This window comes from Aphelocoma coerulescens, chromosome 3 (genome assembly GCF_041296385.1).
Source record: "Aphelocoma coerulescens isolate FSJ_1873_10779 chromosome 3, UR_Acoe_1.0, whole genome shotgun sequence".
NCBI classification, from domain to species: Eukaryota; Metazoa; Chordata; class Aves; order Passeriformes; family Corvidae; genus Aphelocoma; species Aphelocoma coerulescens.
In genome coordinates, this window is record NC_091016.1 from 89,365,948 (window position 1) to 89,379,917 (window position 13,970).

Below are 13,970 nucleotides of genomic sequence, written 5' to 3' on the forward strand. Positions count from 1 at the left end.
ATCCACACAAATTGATATTGTCCGTCTGAAGTTGCAGACTCCTTTGGAAGATGTACTTTAACACTAACTTCCAACAAGTACTCCTTAACTTTTTCTGCAATTAAATGTGGACTGATTTAGAGACAAATTTGTCTATGTTTGCTTATCATTATATTGTATTTTTATTACTAATTTATCTAGAATCATTCTGCAAATGCAAACGAAACTAAGATAGATTCTTGTAAACAGAAATTTCATGGTCAAGTTACTGTGACAAGAAACTGAAGGCAGAGCCACTTTCTACCTAGATCAAACATCTTATTGCTGAGCAAGATGAAACATTGCACAGTGCTGAACATTCAAAGAGAGCTTTTTATTGAACAATCAGTCTCCTCTTGCTTGTGCAGTTCCTGACTCACAAGGCTGCATTTTACCCATGTATGCCAAGAAGGTTGTAGGAAGAGTCCAGTAACAGCCTTTGCTCAACAGGGCAAAACAACTCTTCCTGCTTGCCTCTCACTGCCAGGGCTCAGAGACATCCCCTGCACGCCAGGATGACAGCAGCATATCCTTCTTGGATGTTCTGTTGGCTGTGAAATCCCTGCAGGCAATATGGGAATCATTTGGTGTGAACTTATGCCTGAGATGGAACTCCTTAGGTATCTCCTTGCTCCTCTTCATTTCTATCCTCTATTTCCCTCTGGTTTTTTCCCTTTCAGCTTTTACTGCTTCTTCCTCTGTATTTTTATATTATGGGTCTTTTAATCTTTACATAATAATTTTCCTGGAAATATCATGACAGCTTTGGCATTTTAGTCAGCAGAAATCTGTGAAGCAATAATCTTGTCTACTATAAACAAGAAAGCATGAAGGAGCCAGATAACTTCATTTGCACATTTCTCCATTTTTCCCAATACTGTAATAACAGGGTTCAATTGAAAGTAAATATTTTGTGCTTTCGAACCTACTGGTGCGTGTTAAAAAATTTATTGAGTTACACTGCATCAATTTTTTGGGGGGAGAGTGTAAAAATAGTATTTGTCTCATTTCCAAATAATTTCTGAGAGAAAAGTATGGTGATAGATTAACTGTGTTATGACTCATGACATCTACTCATTTAATGTCTTTTGCTCTACAAATGTACACTGTGTAGTTGAAGATAGGCAAATATAAAAACATGGTAAAAGACATTTTCCTTCAAATATACCCAATGTGAGAAGAGATAACAGCTCATTGCAGTTAGACATAGCAGCTGTAAAAAGAAATAATGAAGGCGAAGTCTGTGTCCAATATTAACTGTGAACCTGAATGTCTGGCAGGTCCAGGCATCCTGAGGACACTTGAAATTTAATATACTTCCCCTGAGAAAGTCTAAACGATCCAGCTGTCTTCCAGCAACTTCAAATGTGGGATGTCACCTACTACAGGATTGCCTCTCACCTGCCATGGGCACGGCATGGCATCTGCAGGGGAAAGCCTTTACAAACACACAGCATAACTCTGGGACAGTCAACAGGTTTGGGAGAGGGATACCCCATCAGCATAGATAATTACCCTCAAAGCTTACCTTGCTGGGGTAGTGATGAATTGTCCAGCCACAAAGAAATTCTGGGACTAGTTTTCATCAGATATACCCAGTTCCATTGGGTCCCAGATTACTGGAATTTTTAAAGTGTGGTCAAACTTTCAATGTATACCAGACCGTGGCTCAGATGATGTTTTTGTGTTAGGTGATGGAAAATCCTCTACAATCCATGCCATAGAAGACACTAACATGGAGCATAAGCAATAGGATTTATAGATTAAATACAAAGCCTGGATCTACTTCCTTAATTCCAATGCAGTGTTTGGTGTTAGGAGTGATTTTCCATTTAAATGAAACACCATTTTCTTTACAAGGATTAAAGCAAGACTGACCAGCCAGAACAAGACAGGTGGGTAGTATTTCCATTGGGAAAACAATGGCCTAGGAGATTTTTTGATAATAATTTCACACTGGCACCACCTAGAAACTTCACTTTCTCTCCAATGAAGTGGAACTCCTATTCCCTAATAGGAAGGATTTAGGGGAGTTTCTGAGTGAAATTATTCTTCAAGGCTCAGGTCACTGTAATTAATGATTTTGGAGGCATTTAGAGTGCTTCTGAAAAAACAAAATAATACATGAGCTCTAGGATATGCTGAGAAGTGATAAGGAATAAAAAAGTGAGATATTCTGTGAAAAGATGGAGGTAGAGAGAGAAAACCTTAGTGTTCTTAACTGTGGGAGTAGACTAAGATTTCTCTATTTGTTTGATGGTGAATTCCAAAACAGCAGCATACTCTCAGCTCTCATTGTCAGCTTTGAAAGCTCAAAGATAGAAAAGCATTAGACACAAATCACATGGCATACACTCAATCCCACCAAAATTTCTGTCTTTATGGGACTCTACTGATTTAAATGGAAAAAATCTGCTTTCATTTTGCACATGGAGGAATCACTGCCTAAAAATGGCTTTGTTGGAGAGTGTTGGCAAGCAATTGAAGGCCACTTAGAGAATGAGCTCAAAGCACAAAGAGAAGAAACTCACCTATACCTCCTTCAGGTGTTCTTAGCAGAAAGCTGGGTGAGGCTTTCACATCGCCTGGTTTTGGGGTATGTAGGATACACTAAGAGAGGGCAACAAACTAACTGTATGAAAATAGAAGTGAATCACACATTTCCCAAGCATGTTACTTAATATAATACCACTATAATACTACAAAAGCTTTCTTGTCCTTTTACAGGAACTCTTTGTCCTTCCTTGATCCATTGAACAACTTTGTATGGGAGGAATTATTCTAGACATTTCTTCCACTCTTCCTTCACTCTTCATGTGCTTTCAATTGATTCATGCTCCATGGCAGTTCCTGCAAATTAAAATATGAAGGAGAAAAATAGGTGTCAGACTAAAAATAACAGCTGATGAAATGCAGTTTAATATCCATAGATTAATATCCCAGTTGCTGTAGCCAGAACTGTGAGTCCCCATGGATAAGTCTGCATTTTTACATATGTTTTAAGGACAGGGTTCTGTCCACATAACTCCAGCTGCCTCAGGTCCTGCAATAGCTATTTTGATATCTAATGGGGATAAACAGATACCAGGAAATATGAATGCAACCCACCTTAAAACTGTGAGCCAAGGGAGGTTACGTGAATCACCCTCTGAAAGTGTTCCCTTATCCACTGAGTGCAGAACGAGGCTTAGGGGCAAGCTCAGTCCTGATACTTGGATTTAAGTAAAGTATTAGACAAGAAGAACCACAGCTCTCAAGAGTGACATATTTGTGGCTACCATGACAGAGGTGCTAAACAGCTGTATTAGTACTTTGGGCACCTTAACTCTCCTTCAACCCATTACACACCTGCCCAAATCACCATCCATGTACATTTGTGTCATTTTCACTGCATCTGGGAACCTCTTCTCTTCCACAGCTCTATGCCATTTTTATCCTCTGCTTTAAAACATGCTGCTGCTGCCATTTCCTCACTTGCAAGCAATCTCATCTGTCCCCTCTGCTACCCAATGGAGGATGATGCAAGGCTGATGGTTCATCTTTTCCACTGCCTCCAGAAACATTTTAAACTTTGCAAAAGGAGCTGAATAAAGCTTTCCCCCTCTCAACTTTCATTCCTGAGATCTCTTGGTTCCAGCTGCAAAGAACCAAGCAGAGGGCGACTCCAGTGTGTTGTCTGTGAATGCATGTGTATTTTATCTGTTGTGTATATCTGAGTATGGACAGATACACACAGAGATATGCTTTAATATGAACATTAAAATAAAAACTTAACAAGATCCTCCTGCTGTAGACATCCCCATATGAGATGATCTACAACTGTATCGGTCCAGGTGCAAAGGTCTGGATCACACTCAGCCTGTGCAGCTGTGATCCTCTTGAGATCTCACTGAATCTCCTTCCTTCAGAGGCAGCAATGTCTGGAGCTTTCAGCCAGTCTGACTTTCTTATATGCACCCCACCCAAGAGGAGTGAGGTGACCATTTCAACCTAGGAGCCATGGCAGGCATGATAATGTGACTTTGAAATTCAGAAAATGGCAACTGTTGATGAGGCTTAAAAAATCCCAACAAGCAGATATGACTGTGTTGAGATCTTGAAGTTGAAAGACAAGCATGCTCTATATTAAAATCAAACTCCAGAATTGCTTTCACGCTCTTGACCTTGAGAAGGAGGCTACAGAAAATGTGAGAAAGTAGAGGGCTTCTTTGGGATTTTTGCTATCAGTGGTAAAAACCAATGCATTGGAGAAGCAGCAGATGAGTTTTTGATGCTCTTGAAATTCCCAGAACTTCAGCATCTGATTTTTCTGAAGAGACCTGACCATGAAGTGCTAGCAGGAATCATTGCAAATATATCAGGCAAGCAGACAGTTAGTTATTTACAAAACCTTAAAGAATGAAACATTGCAAATATTGTGATTTTTGAGAACTGGGAAACTCTACCAGCAAGTATCATATTGTGTCTTTGAAGAGCTCAGCAGGCAGTTCTTCCTGTGGCAAATGGTTTTACCATAGTGTTACTAAAATGCTGCAGATAATGTAAATGAAAATGTATTATAAAAGTGGAATATAGATAAATAAGGGAAGAAAGAAAAAACCTATGTCCAAAAGTTAACCAAAATATTGTCTTTTACCAAAAAGATGTAAAGAAAAGTTTGAAAAAGCAGTGAACTCCCTGTGAGCAACCTTCAGAAATAGAGCAGGAGCAAGCTTTAAACACAGGGGTGTTTTGTGGACTGGTAGGGAGGTATTGGCATTTCATCCTTTACTGTTTTAAGCATAAAAGCATTCATAACTCATTCCTTTTAAACCTCCAGCACTTAGAATTTCAAGCTGGTCATAATCCAGCTCCATTACTCAAAATGTGCATGAGTAAATTTGCTCTCTGAGTAAAGAGACCAGTGCCAACTAAAGAGCAGGGGAGTAAAACTTATTCAGCCGTGGTCAATGCAAAACAGCGCCACAAGTCACAATGGAAAGGAAAGAATAAACTGGTCAATGCTCTTTCACAATTTCCATAGCATTTAGATTTGGTTTTTTACGTGAAAATAGCCAGCCTCTAGGACAAAAAAATATAAAAGAAAACAATCCAGAACGGAATATTTTGTTAAGAATTCTCAGAATTCCTACTCTTAAAATAAATTTTTGGGAACAGTCCTTAAATACCGAGGCAAGCCTGACCACCTGTATTGAAAACACCTACAAAAAAAAAAGAGTCATGGTATCCTGTACCACAACAAAGTAAACTTTCCCCAGTGTAAATTAAAACCTTGCAAATCTAATGTGCAAGGTACAAGTGATGGTACAGAAAGATGCTGTACTAAAATGAAATGCTAAGTACAGGCTTCTGAAGACACTTCCATACAACACTTTAAGAAATGTTTCCTTGTATACATATAACCTGATTCAAATCATATAAGACTCCCACGTTACTGCATCATGATGAAATGTCATTATTGTTGTTCCTTAGCTGTTGCTATTATTTTTAAAACCATGTGTTGCCAATGGCTGTAATGTACAAACTCATTGAAATCTGTGTCAAAATTCACCATCCACAAAAATCAATGTTGAAAGCAGTTTGAGTCTAAAGGAGTCAATATTTGGCAAAGAAGCAGGATTGAAAGAAATTTTGGAAGTGCCAGTCCCTCAAAAGCGGAATTTGAATGAACAGGGAGAATAACTGGCAAATACTGAAAATGACAACAGATGGCAATTTTCAAGTTGCATTTTATTTAACTGAAATATAGATGATTTTTAAAAAGTTGCCCCTTTCCAGAAAGCAGCAGGTGTGGGAACTGTACCTTACATCTTTTTTTCCCATTAGGTATTAAACCTGTACTAATAATGAAGGGATATTTTCTAGTGCAATTTTGGTATTTACTGAATTTGGCATTGAATAAAATTGTCAAAACCATGTGTAAGGCAATTTTTCTTTCAGTCTACGAAATAAGATACACAAACAAAAACACCCAGTTATCCAAGAGTCGCTCTCTTTGTTCTTAACTTTGATCTCAATCCCTTTGTCTCCACCTGCCCACTTTGGGTGTTTGTGCCCTTGAGGTCTTTGACTCATTGGACTTTGAAAGCACAGCCCTTTTAGCAAAACCAAGCACAGCCTCGAATAGAAAGTACTTTGTGCTAATGCTCCATCTGTGAATTGGCTTGGCTATTCACAAAATTTAAATATGTCCACTATCCACAAGCCATCTTCAGCTGGCTCCCATTTGAGGAAGAGGTAACTCAATGTTAATCCACACATTATCCTCCAGGACCACTTAAAGCCACGGTAGGAATCAGTCTTCAGAGCATCTTTTGGCCAGTGTTTCTACCTGATCCTCTGTATCTCATTCTCCTCCCTAAAATTTTTCTGTAACAACAGGAAGCTCCCTGGTAATAGAGAGCTCACAGTGAGACATCAGATGCATCTTTTCACTCACTGCCACTGTGCTCACACTGTTAATATTGTAATAGCTAGTACACAGCATGCCAACATCAGACAACAAGGAGAATTAATTATCACAGGCTTTGTAGCTTTGAATCACTTACTATCTACTAACGTTTTGTTACCAAATGCTTGATAGAAGTCTCAAGCATATCGTTAAATCCCAAGGAGACATTTTGAGGGCAATGTTTCAGCAGTAAGTAGAAAGGTAACTTCTTTGATAAGGCAGTTAAAAGAAAAAGAAAGGAAGATCCATCCAGGAATGTTCCCTATTCAGCAAACACCCCTGGAGCGCACAGCAAAACAACCTCACGTACGGGCTCAAAATGAAGTGATTTCACAGCCATGGTGTGACACTTTTCCAGCCGATAGCGTACTGACACCTGCTGATGAACACACACATTGCAGACACTTGGGAGATGAAGGGCTGGTTCACATCTGCGTTAAGCCTATTTTTTCTCCTGTCTCTGATCCCACACGCTGCTTACAGTACTACAGTTCTACCGAAAGCACATTGCCCAGAGCACTGCAGACCCCCAGCCATTCCCCTCGGCGTGTGCTTGGCTACACCCCTGGCTGGCCACGACAAGCTCCCTTGCTCTCCAAATTTAATGCCAATCCTTTTGTTATGGGACGAAAAAAATAATGATCTGAAAAAGGTTGGATCATGACTGTGTGAGGGAGGATATGGTATTCTTTTGGACATAATGTTCAGTGATAAAGTGAGCAAAGGGCTTTTCTCACTGCAGTTCAAGTCTTTGGCTTGTTCTCCAATTAATCTCTAGTTGAAACAACACCTGGGGAATGATGTATCTCAAGAAAGGAGCAGGATTCCGAAATAAGATTGGAGGGTTCTAAATACTGATTCAAACCTGAAAGCAGAGATTCATTCAACCCCACTCTTTCACATACTCTCATGATTTTCCACCAGCTGTATATCTACGCCCTTAACCCTGTTCTCAGTCTACAATTCTACATTACCCTTCATCCGTGCAATGGTGGAGGAAAGGCAGGTAGTGACTTCAGTTACTACTAGGCAAGGTAAATTTATATGCAGCTTTAATTACCTTCAGGCCCTGAAGATCTGGATCTGTTTTCTGGTTCTAAAACTGATCCTTGCAATGACCTTTCTCAAGGCACTCCTCTGTTAGATCAACTGTGCTGTTGTCTCATTCAGTCATGTGTGTTACCTTCTCAGTGATAAACTTTCTTTGGGTCTATGCTACAAGGCCTCAAGGCTTTTCCAAATTCTACCCACCACAAAGAATAGCCCCAGATAGACTGAAAAAAATAAGACTTCTTAACAGGCAAGGGATCAGTTTAACACTGACAGAATAATGAGGTAATACCCAATTTTGTAAGAGGACATGTTATACACATTTGTTAATTGGCATTTATATATAAACAGGATGAATTACTGTGGTGGTAAATCTCCTTGTGCCTCAAAATCTGATCAGCAAAGCCTTCTCTTCCTGGCTCTTCTACCCACTCTTCAAGAAGCCTCCACGATCATAGCAAAGCTCAGCAAGCAACAGGTACCAGTTCTGCTGTGGCCAACTTCAGTAAGTTCGTATGTATCAAGGTTCATTCAACTGGTATAAACAGCACGATGGTCTATAAGAAACTTGTACTGAATTCCTTGCCAAAGGAGGTGTTATCTGAACAGCTGTACCTGCCCTCCCAGCTGATTTCCCAAAGTGTCTCCAATGATGTTTAAACTGTCTTAATTATTATCTTTGGCAGTTGTGCAAGGAAAATAATTATTACAGTATTTATCTTTATTGCTTAAATGCTGATAGGGAGAGGCAAGATGCCTTTTCTTAATTCTTTGACAATCATTAAAATTAATGCACAGTTTCCTATCAATTTAGATTTTTGTACCTCTAAAGGCCTCATCTTTTCTGCCTCATACAGCAGCTGGAAGGGAATACACAGTAATAAAAATATGGGGGAAATTACCATTTTTCTGACTGAAATTAGAGTGGAAAAGAAAAAGATCACATCCAGTATTCATTAGAAATCATTTTACCAGTTAAACTGTTATTATTATCAGAATCAAGCTGTCAGGAGCAGTAGATAACTATGTGCATTCAGCTCTGCCTACTCACAACCTTTGGAGTGGGATCTGGGTGATCCAGACAGGACAGATAGAACCAGGTGTGCAGAAATCTAGGAGAGCTGCCCATTCTCCTGGCTACCAGCCCATTCCCAGAGCACTTTTAATGTTGTCACACTAGCATTTTACACTGGAAGACATTTCCCACCCAGTATTTCTGCCCAGCATGAGGGCTGGATGCTATGTGAGCTTTAGTCCTCACAGTCTTCACTCACTGTCTAGTTCCCTCCCCTCCCTCTGTAAGTTAACAGCTGTGTCTGACCTTCCTGCTGCTGAGGGTGTTGTGTGGGGGCATTAGGAAGCGATGCTCTCTGCAAAGATAATTATGGTGTGTGGTAGTGCACAGCCGTGACAGCAAAAGCAACATCACATTTCCGACAGCAGACCTCTCCAGGGAGTTGTATGCAAATGTATTTCAACTAACATGAAATCCTGCATTTGTTGCCTCCCTGAGGGCATCATGCAAGCCGCTCACTTACAATCATTTCTAAATACGTATATCGGATTTGCAAAGGTCTCATCCTTCATTGAGACCACAGGAAAAGTCGCACTGGATCCAAAAGGACTAGGCTCAAGCTGGCCACTAGCCCTGAGCAGACAACTTTGCTGGCTCTGTTGAGCAGGGTGGGCATGGGCAGCAGCATCTGACCATCTCTCTGCTTGCAGAGAAGGGCAACATGCTGCAGCTCAGAATATTGACTTGTTTGTATTCCCCTAACATTCAGAGTCACTGCCTTCCACGTTTGTTGGGGCAGTGGTGATTTTTCATGTATATTACGCCCCTTCATTTGAGATACTTGTAGAAGCTGTTGCATTGTTGCAGTGCAGAGATATTTCACACCTATTCAGGCATGTCAGTGCAGTTTGGGGCAATTTTTCACATACCTCATGATGCCATTTGCATCATGCTGAAAACAGCCAAAGGCGCTGTCTGACCTGTCACGTTACAAAGTCACACTGAGTCCAGAGTCAGCTTGAGAGTCCAAACCCTGCCCAGGTCCATGGAGGGCAGTGGACACCGGGCACTCTGCCATACCTCTGGCCCTTGCTTCTCAGTCCATCATTACCACCAGAACTGTGACAAGAAGGCAAATAACTCCAGACAGAAGCAGTGAAAACTCACCTTGTCCAAGGCGTCCTGCTGGTACTTTCCCTGACTGGAGAGACTGGGGAGACTGGGATTTGCAGTGATTATTTTCCCCTCTCACACAAAACTTCATCACAAAATGCTGCACTTTCTGCTCCTGCTTTTTTCTCTTTTGTCTTTGGGAAATTACTTTAGAGGGAAATGTTAATTTTAACAGCGGCCATTTATCCAGAATTTGTAGATGAAGCAACTCTGCTCTCTTCCTGAGAAAGGAAGCTGGTGGGGGAAGAGTCTCTGGGGCCAGGCAGGAGCTGCCCCTAGACTACCTTACAGAACATTTTGTTGAGCACTTGGTGCACCTGCAAAAGGGGCTGTGCTATTTGAAGGGCTTTGAGCATGCGTGTGCATGTGTGTGAGCAATTGCAGCTAGACAGGGTTTAGGAGTAAGCACTAAAGGCAGAAAAAAAAGCAAGGTCAACTCAAAAAAAGTGAACTCTCAGAGAAAGCTGAAGGAATATGAAATGGGGGCACAGTGCTGGCTGGAAATAGAGCTTTGAAAAAGTGGAGGAAGGAGATGAACAGCCTCCACGCATTCATAGTGACTGTGTTCAGCAAGGCACAAGTTTACACACTTTGCAGACTAAAGGGCAGCACCAAGGACCAAGGACCTGATTCCATCCCCAAGACCTTTCCCCTGAGGTGGGAGGGCACTCCTTCTCCTAAAGGGTTTCTTCAACCTCAGGCCTCACCCCAGGGCCACCCTACCTCCCTCTGGGACTGTAAGGGCAGGGGAGTGCCCACCTTCAGCAGCTGGTAGGCCACACTGTGATCCAGTGCGGGGAGCAGTCTGAGACCAGCAGTGACTACCCAGCTGTGAGACTGCCTTGCCCTGCTTCTCAGCCTCCTCCTCCCCTCCTTCTTCTCCATTAGCAGTACTGTGATTTTAACCACTTTAATAAATGTCAAGGTAGATCTGGCCTGTGGGTACCTTTAAAAAGGTTTTGTCCTGGTTTATATATGCCTAATTTGCAAGAGAAGCTGCAAATCAGACCAATTTAATTCTAATGAAGCAGATTTGTCCTATTTTATCCAACTTAGACTTTTTAAAATGGTATGACTTAAATAAGTGTACTAGTTGTGAGCAGACTACCCCAGCCAAGTCAAGGAATCAGGAGCTCCTGGTAGTGCAGGGCACCAGATTTCTCAGCACAGAATACAAATAATATAACCAACAGAGTTATTTTTCACACTAAATATAGTCCTAATTAGTTTCGATAATTGTTTTTGTTTGTTTGTTTGTTTTTAATTTACCACTTCTATGTCTGTATTAACGCCCACATTAAAAGGAAAAAAAAGAAAAAAAAGCTTGTACACAGTGTCAGTTGGAAAACTGCTGTTGACTGAAAATCCTATTTGCACATTCCCTGTTACAAGGAAATCCTCATCGTTTAGGGTCCTAGTAATGCTGAATGGAAATCTCTTTTTATGAGTCTAATAATCATTATGTCATTGTGCTTCCTGATATCAGGGCACATCCTACCAGTAAGATGCCATCCCATCTATTATCTACAAAACCACAATTAGATCGTACTGTGCTTCCTCCTACTGATTGAGATTGCTTTTTATCAAAGTATCACTGACAGCCGTAACAAATCCTCCCACTGCTGGATTAGTATCATCAAAGAGTGAACTGTGATGGGCAGAAGATGAACTGATTAACTTCAGACAGTTCCTGCAAAAAAAAAGGGGGAAGGATCCTGGGGGAGTATGGCACACTTCAGTACCTGTGCCAGCAGGGAGAACAGGGAAAGACTGGGAAGGCCAGTCAGGGGCCAAGGCCTGGAGAGTGGTCAAGTGCTCTGTGGTCAGCCCAGCACTGACACCACATCAGGGCACAGGCAGCTCTGGGAAGCAAAAAGGGAGTGGTATCCCATCCCACCACCCCACTTCCACCCAGCTTTCCAGTTGTGGGGCCATGCTCCCCTCTGACTGGCAGAGCAGTCTGACCTGGAGGAAGAAGCAAACATTCCCAGATGGATAATAACTGTCTCCTTAGAGATGTCTGGCACACCTGGCTTTCCCCCCAGGGAAGTTTGTTGTGCTGTGTTTTGGATTTCCCTTCGACTGTGTCTCGTGCTCATAAAAGTCAGTAACAGAACACATTTTGGCATGAATTTAGAGCATTTGAAGCCTATTTTGCCAGGAATTTAAATGTGTCAGGAGGGATCACACCTTTTTTTACTCTAATTTATTAACAGAAATTCCATTAATCAAGTTGAGGACTTCCACTTTGCTAGAATGCTTACCAGAGGCAGATTTAAGTCCCCTCAATGCATCAGAGCACATGCCTTGGCCACCAGCAGAGCATTTTGGAAGGCAGAGGCAGAGAGGGTGTCTGACAGCACGGCCACCACTTGCTCTCACACCCAGCTGCCACTCACCTCCTCTGTGCTAGAGAATTCAAAGATCCAAGCTCACAAACCAGAGTGACTGATGTTAAAAAACACCTTTCCCAGATGAGGGACCAAATCTGATAGGAGCACAAAGGAGTGGAAGGCTGGCCACCACCTTTTCCAGTTGCACAGTGAATTTAGGGAAACACCAACAAACAGAGAAGCAACAGGTTCTGTGCGTGCCAGGGGCTGAAAATATTAGAGGCAGGAGGTGAAAAGAGAATGAAAAAGACTTCATGGATGCTTTTGCAAACAGAGACTGTGGTGTAAAGGAATATATTAACTGCAGGCTCAGCAGCCCAGCATGGCCACTGATACCAGCCAACTGCACGACTTTTCAAGGCTGTGTGCAGCAAAACCTGGAAATCATGGATATAAACCACAAACTGTTCCTGTGGATTTCAGCACTAAGATAGATTTTTTTCCAATGTATGAACATTAATGCTGCTTTAAAGGAATGTGATGAAATTTCAAGAGAGGCTGAGAGAATGTGGTATTTGCAAGGTCTGTGCCTGATAGCTTGTACATAATGGAAAGAAGAGACAGAACAAATGTGATGCAGACACTTATATCCCAAGTGATTTGAAAAGTGTCTGTGCCAAGTCACTTGGAAAATCTCATGAAATTAAATAATTCAATGTAGAAGAATGTTCTTTTACAAAGCAAATAGGTATGGGGTGGGAACAAGCTTTATAGACAAGATGGAAATGTGGATTAAGTGTCAAAATAGATTGAAATAAGTAAACAACTACTGTCAAATCATTCTACATTTTTGTTTAAACACAGAACAGGTTAATGTAACACTGTAGGTTTATCTGACAAATATATCTGTAAAACACAGCACACCCCTAAGAAGGGAGAGAAGGAAAAACCTGTCTCAGAGATGGAGAGATTTGCTTTGCAGTAACTGAGGTCAAGGCTGACCACAACCAGTGGAAATCTGTCCCCTGGTTTAGGTGCCTTTTCTGCCACATTGCAGATCCTTGCAGGGGAAGCTTCAGATCTAAGCTTCTGAAAGTTAATCAAAGGTACCAAAACACACAGAGAATAACTACAAACTGACATGGAAAGCTGTGATCACACAGAAATTTTTGAGCTGAACCCAAACTTCCACACAAACAGCAGGAAAACTGCTGCTGACTTTGGTAGGATCAGTTGTGAATTTTGAGAAGCAGGTAACTAATGATTTCCTGGGCTGGGATTTGAACCATCAGTGAGCAGGGTAGTACAAGGATATTTACTGAAAAGGACAGAGCAGTTACATGAGGAAGGGGTTGTATGGGACCAGCAGCGGGTGAATATAGCAGGAAAATGGATATGAGACACAAAGGAAGATGTTAACTGGTGGGACTTGTGAAAAAGTCTCCCAAGGTCATACAGCTCCTTATCTGTGTCCATGTAACTTGTGCACAGGTGTCACGAATCCCAATTTAGGATCCTGATGACTACACTAAATTGTCACAAATGAGCGGAATAAGTTGCTTAAAGAATCACCATCAAATGTACTGTCAAAAGCAGGTTTTAATATAAATTTGTGGAAAATGCAACAAAGTTTTGCAGCAAGATTTCACTCTATTACTTAGCACATAGATGAATCACACAAAGGAAAAGAGTCTACGAATCACTTTAGAATTATCTGCGCAGAGCCTGGGGATGCAAAGGATAGGGGCGCAAAGGGAAAGGGTGCAAAGGGTAAGGGAAACTCTCATGCTGAGACATGAGGTTCATGAGAAGACCCCTTGCTTCAGAGAGGACCCCTTGCTTTTTAAACCCTTGACAGGGTCTAGGTGTGGCTGAGTCCAATCTTACCAGTCCCAGACCTGGTCAACAGTTTATGTCTACAGGGTTTAGC

At 41.5% G+C, this 13,970-nt stretch overlaps 1 long non-coding RNA gene across 1 annotated transcript in view; it reads right to left on the reverse strand.

Moving 5' to 3' along the window:
* Positions 1 to 331: 331 nt before the first annotated feature.
* LOC138107347 (uncharacterized) overlaps positions 332 to 13,970 on the reverse strand; it is a 30,521-nt gene continuing 16,882 nt past the window's right edge. Inside the window, exons 2-3 of the long non-coding RNA XR_011149428.1 lie at positions 2,550 to 2,868; positions 332 to 580 (exon numbers count right to left, since the gene is read on the reverse strand). This is a non-coding gene — a long non-coding RNA (uncharacterized lncRNA). The remainder of the gene's footprint in view (positions 581 to 2,549; positions 2,869 to 13,970) is intronic.